Raw genomic sequence first — 8,936 nt, forward strand, 5'->3', positions numbered from 1 at the left:
CAGAGAGCAGTTTTCGTGATGAGAGAATTCCTTATTTGACACCGAACAAATGATCCGTTCCTTTCTTGGCCCTCAAAAAAATTTCGTTCCCTATTTGACACTGAGTTCATCTTTCATTCCTCATATGACATTCCGTTGGATTCTCCATCCATGAACCGTTAACTGCCATGTGAAAAGACGATTTTGCCCCTGTGGGCCCCACCACCCTTCTCCCTCCTCTCCTCCCCTTCTCCCTCCTGTCCGCCCATGATGGAGCGTGTGATGCGGCTCCTAGAGTGGGAGGCGGCGTTGGCCAAGCAGCGGGAGATGATGAAGATGCTGGAGTCGCTGGTCCAGCAGACCAAGGAGCTAGAGCAGGCCAAGATCAATCTCAAGGAGGCCAGGCTCGAGGTCACCACGCTACGGCATCAACAACAGCAGGGCGAGGCCGCCGCCACCGGGCCGACCGAGCAGGCACAGACACAGACATAGCAGCAGTGGAGCATCATGGACCTCATGTTCGGCGGCGTGGACGAGGAGATCAACGGTCTTTGTGCCAGGCTCCGTGCGTTGGCGTAGGACGATGAGTGGAGCTAGAAGGCGGCGGACGAGCTCACCACGGCACTGTCCACGGTCAGCAGGGAGGCTAAGCAGGTCAAGGCGTGGCTCTACAATGCACGGGACGAGCTGGAGGCGGCCCACGTCGAGCGTGACCAGCTCCAGGGCCTCCTCTAGGGCGCCGAGGTGGAGCTATGGTCGGCGACCGAGCGCATCGATGCGCTCACCGCTGACTGGAAGGACGCCGTGGACGGGTGGCGTGCCAGGGAGAAGGCACTGCTAGAGCGAGCACATGGCGTGGAGGAGGAGGCCACCACCACGTGGGCGGAGAGTGCCATCGAGATTGATGCGGCACGACGGGCGCTCGCCGACGACAACGCCGCGCTACGCTGCGCGTTGGAGCAGGCGATCGAGGAGGCTACTTCAGCCACCGAGGTGCTCGAGGCCACGACCGGCGACACCACCGGACTACAGGAGGCCGTCGCGAAGAAAGAGCGTGCCCTGGAGGCTCTGCGGCGGGAGAACGAGGGACTCAGGGCCAGTGAGCCCGTGTCTAGGGAGCGCGCCGAGGAGCTCCAGGGCCAGCTCGCGCGCGGCAAGGAAAGAGCAGGAGATCCCGCTGTTGGAGAAGTGGAAGCGGGAAGACGCATAGGGCAAGCTGGGCGCCGAAATGTTCCTGGACTCTAGAAGGAAGAGGAGAGGGAGGGAGAAAGAGGAAGGAAGGGGTGTGCTGCTTATACGGGCGCGGACAGGAGGGAGAAAGGGAGGAGAGGAGGGAGAAGGGTGGTGGGGCCCACAGGGGCAAAATTGTCTTTTCATGTGGTAGTTAACGGTTCACGGATGGAGAATCCAACGAAATGTCATATAAGGAATGAAAGATGAACTCGGTGTCAAATAGGAAATGGAAATTTTTTTAGGGCGAAGAAAGGAATGGGTCATTTGTTCGGTGTCGGAATTCTCTCTTTCGTGATCGGACGCGTCTGATCAGTGCTAACAGGACGTAGGTCAGAGTCCGATCACAACTTAATGGCTCTGTGGTGGAGATAACTGACTGGAGCATCTGATCACCTTGATCGGAGTGTCTGGTCATCCCGCAGAGTGCGGACTCAACCTCCTAACGATTCATTTTGAATGAGGGGGTATGCATACTTCCTCTATTCATCCAAGGGAGGTCTCTTGCCCATTTGTTCAGCTGAGAAACACCCTTGAGGGTGCTATGGAGAGCAAGAGCCTAGTGAGATGATTGAGATTTGAGAATCCAAGATTAAGGCCTTATTAGTGCAAGGAGAGTAGCAAGTATGCATCCACCCTTCTCATTAGGCTTATTGTGGTCAAGTGAGAGTTTGTGCTTATTACTCTTGGTGATTACCATCACCTAGATGGCTTGGTGGTGATCAAGAGTTTGGTGATCATCCGGCGGATCTTGTGGATGACCCAACTAAGTTGTGAGCGGTTATGGGTGATTCACCGCGATGGAGTGTCGAAGAATCAGCCCGTAGAGAGCACTTGATCCTTGCGCGGATCAAGGGGGAGCTACACCCTTGTGCGGGTGCTCCAACAAGGACTAGTGGGGAGTGGCAACTCTCTGATACCTCGATAAAACATCGCTGTGTTCCTTCTCCTCTCTTTACTTTAAGCATTTACATTTGAGCAATTCATTTCTTGTCTTTACATTCTTAGAATTGCCATGCTAGAGTAGGATTAGAACCTAGGGTGCAAAACTTTTGTGCAGTAGATCAATAGGAACACTTTATAGGCACAAGGGGTGAAATGGGCTAAGTGTAGGGATTAATTATTGTAAAGAATTTTATGATTAGCCCAATTCACCCCCCTCTTGGGCATCTTGATCCTTTCAATTGGTATCGAAGCCTCGTGCTCACGAATTTAGGCTTAACCGCCTAGAGAAAGATGTCCCACGGGGATGGACCTCCTCCTATCTTTGAGGGAGATGATTTTCCTTATTAGAAAATCCACATGGAGGCTTACTTAGAAGCTCTAGATGTTGGAATTCTTAGAGCCACCTCTCAAGGTTTCCCAAAACCTAAGGATCCCACACACCTTCATGGCGATGGAGTCAATTATGAGAAATAGAATGCAAAGGCTAGAAACATCATCTTTAGAGGCCTTTGCAAAGATGTGTTTAATCATGTGCGGAACCACAAGGACACCCATGCACTATGGTTGAACATTTGTGTGCTCCATGAGAGAACAAAGAGTGAGCATGAGGAATGCTATCATCTTGTCATGAAAAAGCTAAATTCTTTTGAGATGCTTCCTAAAGAAAGTGCTAATGAGATGTACTCACGCTTAAATGTTCTTATAGAGGAAATCAATGGGCTTAGACTTACACAAATGCAACCATATGATGTTGTAACAAAGATCTTGAGTGTCCTCCCCATTGATAAATATAGGCACATTGTGACCGTGCTTCATCAAGGTGATCTTTCCACTTCTACCCCAACTCAAATATTGGGAAAGATCAACGTGTCGACACAGAATTTCGTCCCGTGCCGAGGACACACGCAGCAAGCCAGATGGGTCCACTCGATGGAGCAGATCCACCTAGCTTCAGCGCAGGGGTGGTCGATCCTACGCAATCCTCCCAAGGCATGCCAGTCAATTTGACCCTGCAATTGACAAGGAGAGAAAGTTCATCAGTAATTAAGGGTGGAACTTGCTGGCGTTGCCAGACAGTTTCGAATGTACGGCTGTGAGAGCCGATATGAAAGGAAATCAGCTAAATAGCCGATTCCAGTATATTCATGAGAATAAGTCAGTTAGAGCTCATGGGGTCGTGTGAAGAGAATCGGTTATCATTCAGGATAAACATCATTTAAACAAATATTAATCAATGGCAATAAGATATCAATGATGATCGGTACATACTAAGCCAATGATTACGAATAACCAAACTCTTTTATATATAAAGAAATAATTCAACATCACTTAACCATTTAATAAAGATAAATCTAATGAACATATTAGATCTCATCTATCACCATGACCAGTGGGGCATGAGGCAGAATCATGTAGGCCGTAGAAACAACAATAGACTCGACGACCCTAACTCATTACTAATATCTGTGGGGCATGAGGCAGAATCATGCAGGCCGTAATACAATAACAAGATCATGGGGCTAACGCATCTTTCAACTTATCTCTACTTCAACGATCTCATGATGTAAACTGTTCATGAAAGCATTCGATATCGGCTAAACAGCCAATTCAGGCATAGTGCACAGTTAAGGTCATGTCTTCTCAGGAACAGGTCTACCAACCAACGATCTCCACTCCACGGTGCCAACAGTGAGGTGAGAGGCAGAATCCCACAGGCCGTGATGACGTGCCATGAAACGGTTCTCACTAACCGATAGATCTACTCAAGATCGAACATGCCTTAACCGCACGCCATGCATGATTAAGATTGACGCAAAACAACCGATAAAAACATAACTCATCGCTTAAGATGTGGATTAGATCAGTTTTAGATTAGCAAACGATGAGTTAAACAAGATATAAGGCCGATCTAGATCAATCTCAATCGGGCAGAGTGATATTGCTGTAATTAGATAAACAATGAAAGCAATAAGCAATATCGGTAACTTAATGAATCTACTAAAGACTACCATTCTAAGATAGAGCCGATAACTTGACCTTGATCTAATTCAAGCAGTGGGGTGTGAGGCAGAATCACACAGGCCATACTTGAATTAGGCAAGAGTCGATAACTAGCTTATACCAGAGCCACAGTGGGGGTCAACCGGATCGATGCAGCCATACGAACAGAGGTATAAACCATGACGGTACTTACAACAAGCAGTGGAGGTCGACCGGATCGATGCAGCTGTACTTGCCAAAGAACTCACCGAGATCTACTCTACTCCTACTCCTAAGGGGTGGCCGGAGCCAAAAAAAGTAATTGACTTGTATTTGATTGATTGTTCTTTACAATAGGCGGGGTTTGGTATTTATACCCAGAGCCTAAACATGAATCCTACTCGACCACGATTTGTTACAACCTTTGGCAAAAATGAAAACATTCCTAATTTAAGATAACTTGGACTCTAATCTTTCCCTTTTTGTAGAGTCCAACACTTTTTTGTCCTGGCGTCGAGTGTAGCCTCTGTCGTTATCTACTGGCGTTGTCCGAAGAAAGCCGATTCCTAGATTTTGCATCTGAATAAGCTGTTTCTGATCCGCCCGCAACTGATCCCTTGATGACACGATCCTGTAAGCTTCTGGGTCCCTGTGATTTTCCAAATTTTGGTGTAAACACAACGCACATGAGATGTATAGGCACATCACACCACAACATGGCTCTTCTTCTACCAAGAAGAAAGACTTGGCATTCAAGGCTAGCCAAGAGAAGGGCAAAGCAAGAATTGAATATAAGAGCTCAAGTGATGATGAAATTGATGATGCAAGCCTTGCTCTCATGGTGAGAAGAACCGTCAAGATACTTAAGAAGCTCAACAAGAACAGTGTCAAGTTTGATGGCAAAAAGAAGAAGTTCTTCACTAGCAATAGAAGGAAGCCAATCTTAGAGATGGATTGCTATAATTGTGAAGAACTTGGTCATCTCGCACATCAATGCCCCAAGCCAAAGAAAGACAAATACAAGAAGAAGTACAAGGGCAAGAAAGATGACTCAAGCAATGAAGATGATGACGAGAAGAAGAAAAACAAGCCATACAAGAAGAAGGATGGCAAGAAGAAGGATTTCTACAAGAAGAAGAAAAATGGCAAGGCATACATCATCGGTGATTGGCTCATGGATATTGATTCATCAAGTTGCTCATCCGATGATGATAGTGAGAACGAGAAGGTGGCCGCTATTGTGATTGACTCTTCATCATCTTCACCAACACCACCGCTATCATCCTCTACACACCTATGCCTTATGGCCAAGGGTGAATGAAAGGTATCAAATGATGATGATAGTAGTGGTGATGACCATGCTAGCAATGATGATAGTGATAGTGATGATGAATTTAAAACACCTTCATATGATGATCTTGTCAAATTGCTAAATCAATACACTAAGATCATTAGAAAGACGAGAGCTAAGAATGAAAAGCTAGAACTTAAGAATAACTCTCTTTTAGCTAATTGTGACAGCGGAAAAAGCTAGTGTTGAGCTTAGAGAAGAAAATGAAGCTATGTCATCCAAACTCAAGGAGCTCAAATCTTTTAAGAAGGAGCTTAAAGAAAAACATGATAAACTTGAGAGGATACATAATGAGCTCATCACTAGCTACAACATGCTAAAAGAAGAATATATAAATCTCAAAATCAATCATGATAATCTTGTTGTCTCTCATGAGCTATTATCTAATGAGCCACATGATGCTACTAACCATGTTGTTAAGATTGATATAGCTACATCATGTGATGATTTGATTATTGAGAGCATTGAGCAAGGTTCTAGTAGCAAAGGCAAGCAAGTGGTTGAGTCCGACAACTATGATGAGTATGTCAAGATCAAGAATGAGAATGAGAAGCTCAAGAAAGATCTTGAAACACTATCAACCAACAACACTATTGTGATAGAGAACCTTGACCATGATAGTGATCTAGCTCTTGAGAATGAGATGCTCTGCTAAAGAAGGAGAAAAATCATGATGAACTCAAAGAAGAGAACAAGAAGCTCAAGTTAGAAAAAGAACATCTCAAGACCGGCTTGAGCAAGTTTACAAGAGGTCAACATCTTCAAAGTGAGCTACTCATGAACACCGTCATGAAGATGGATAGAAGTGGAATTGGGTATTTGGCACATCAAGAGAAGAAGGCTCAAGCTCAACACCACCAACAACACAAGTCAAAGCCAAAGCCAAAGAGGTGTTTTGAGTGTGGATAAGGTCACTTTGCCCAAGAGTGTCAAACTCCACCACCACAACCCTTGCCCAAGCATGCTAGACCCTTTGCTTTCAATGCTCATTACATGCTTAGAAAGGATTCTAGTGGAAAAATGAAAGTCATGTTCTTAGGATCTCCCAACAAGAATAGGCCTAAGAAAATTTGGGTTACAAAGTCACTTGTTAAGAAAGTCAAGGGCCCTCAATAAGTTTGGATCCCTAAACAAGCTTGATCTCTTGTGTGTAGGTGAACTACAAGATCAGGGGAAGTCATTGGGTAATTGATAGTGGTTGTACTCAACATATGAACGGTGATCCTCGTATGTTCACCTCACTAGATGAAGAAGTTGATGGCCAAGAAAGAATTACATTTGGTGATAACTCAAAGGGCAAAGTTAAAGGATTGGGCAAAGTGACAATATCAAATGATCATTCAATCTCAATTGTGCCATATGTTGCTTCATTGAGTTTCATCTTATTATTCATTGGTCAATTGTGTGATCTTGGCTTTCAATGCTTTTTTACTGAGGAGGAAGTGGTTGTATCTAAAAAAGATGATGATCAAGTTATATTTAAGGGATTTAGATACAACAACCTATATCTTGTGGATTTCACCTCCGAAGATGCTAACTTGAAGACATGCCTATTCACCAAAAACATCACTTGGGTGGCTATGGCATAGAAGACTTGCTCATGTTGGGATGATCTCACTCAAGAAGCTGATGATGAATGAATTGGTGAGAGGGTTGAAGGATGTGAAATTTGAGAAGGACAAGCTTTGTAGTGCATGTTAAGCCGGCAAGTAAGTTACAAACACTCATCCTACAAAAGCTTTCATGTCAATAATAAGAGTGCTAGAGCTCCTTCACATGGACTTATTTGGACCAACAACTTACAAGAGTTTAGAAGGAAATTTTTATTGTCTTGTGATTGTTGATGACTACTCTAGATATACATAGGTATTCTTCCTTCATGACAAGACCAAAGTTGCATCATGTTTCAAGAAGTTTGCCAAGAGAGCACAAAATAAGTTTGAAGTGAAGCTCAAGAAGATAAGAAGTGATAATGGAAAAGAGTTTGACAATACAAACATTGAAGCTTATTGTGATAAAGTTGGAATCAAGCATGAGGTCTCCTGCAACATATACTCCTCAATAAAATGGTGTAGTAGAGAGAAAGAACCGGACACTTATCACACTTGCAAGAACAATGCTTGATGAGTACGACACACCTGAAGCTCTATGGACGGAAGCTATCAACACCGCATGTTATGCATCCAACCGCCTATTCCTTCAAAAGTTTCTTGGCAAGACACCTTATGAGTTGCTCAATGGAAAGAAGTCAGATGTCTCATTCTTTTAGGTATTTGGTTGCAAATGCTACATCTACAAAAATGGCAACACCTAGGGAAGTTTCAAAGACGTTATGATATTGGCTTTCTTGTTGGTTACTCATTAAAGTCCAAAGCATATCGAGTATTTAATCATGCCATCGGCTTGGTTGAAGAAACATATGATGTGGAATTTGATGAATCTAACTGCTCCCAAGGAGCACATGAGAATCTTGATGATGTAGGTGATGAACCATTGAGGGAGGCTATGAAGAACATTCTGGTTGGAGACATCAAGCCTAAAGATGATGAAGATGATGTGCAAGTGACTGATCCACCTTCTTCATCAAATGTGCCATAAGATGGTGATAAAGATGGAAGAGTAGAAAATAAAGATGAAGATGGTCAATAGAAGAAATACACCTCTACTACAAGATCATCCACAAGATCTCATCATTGGGAGTCCATCAAAGGGAGTAATGATTCGATCTAAAAAACTTGCTTTATTTATTGAACATCACACTTTTGTCTCTTGTGTTGAACCTAGGAATGTAGAAGAAGCTCTTCAAGATTCCGATTGGATAAATGCCATGCATGAAGAGTTGAACAACTTTACTCGCAATAAAGTTTGGACTCTTGAAGAGCGACCACAAAGTGCAAGAGTCATTGGAACAAAGTGGGTGTTCCGCAACAAGCAAGATGATCAAGGCGTTGTAGTGAAGAACAAGGCAAGACTAGTTACAAAGGGGTTCTCTCAAGTTGAAGGGTTGGATTTTAGAGAGACCTTTGCACTGGTTGCAAGACTTGAAGCCATTCATATCCTCCTTGCATATGCATCGCATCATGAAATGAAATTATATCAAATGGATGTTAAAAGTGCATTTTTAAATGGCTTCATAAATGAACTAGTCTATGTTGATCAACCTCCCGGGTTTGAAGACCCTAGATATTCTAATCATGTTTATAGGTTGTCCAAGGCGCTATATGGGATTAAGCAAGCCCCAAGAGCTTGGTATGAACGCCTTCAGGATTTCCTCATTGAGAAGGGCTTCACCATTAGGAAGGTCGACACCACACTATTCACCAAGAAGCTTGATGGAGAAATCTTCATTTGTCAAGTATATGTTGATGATATCATCTTTGTATCATCAAATGAAGATTATTGCAAAGAGTTTGGTGAATTGATATCGAAGGATTTTGAGATGTCGATGATT

The 8,936-nt window shown here is 43.8% G+C and overlaps 1 pseudogene; it reads left to right on the forward strand.

The window, feature by feature from the left end:
• The first annotated feature begins 246 nt into the window (after positions 1-246).
• Positions 247-1,363, forward strand: LOC136491689 (WEB family protein At5g16730, chloroplastic-like; annotated as a pseudogene).
• Positions 1,364-8,936: the final 7,573 nt, after the last annotated feature.

The sequence above is a fragment of the Miscanthus floridulus genome, chromosome 11 (assembly GCF_019320115.1).
Source record: "Miscanthus floridulus cultivar M001 chromosome 11, ASM1932011v1, whole genome shotgun sequence".
Taxonomy (NCBI): Eukaryota; Viridiplantae; Streptophyta; class Magnoliopsida; order Poales; family Poaceae; genus Miscanthus; species Miscanthus floridulus.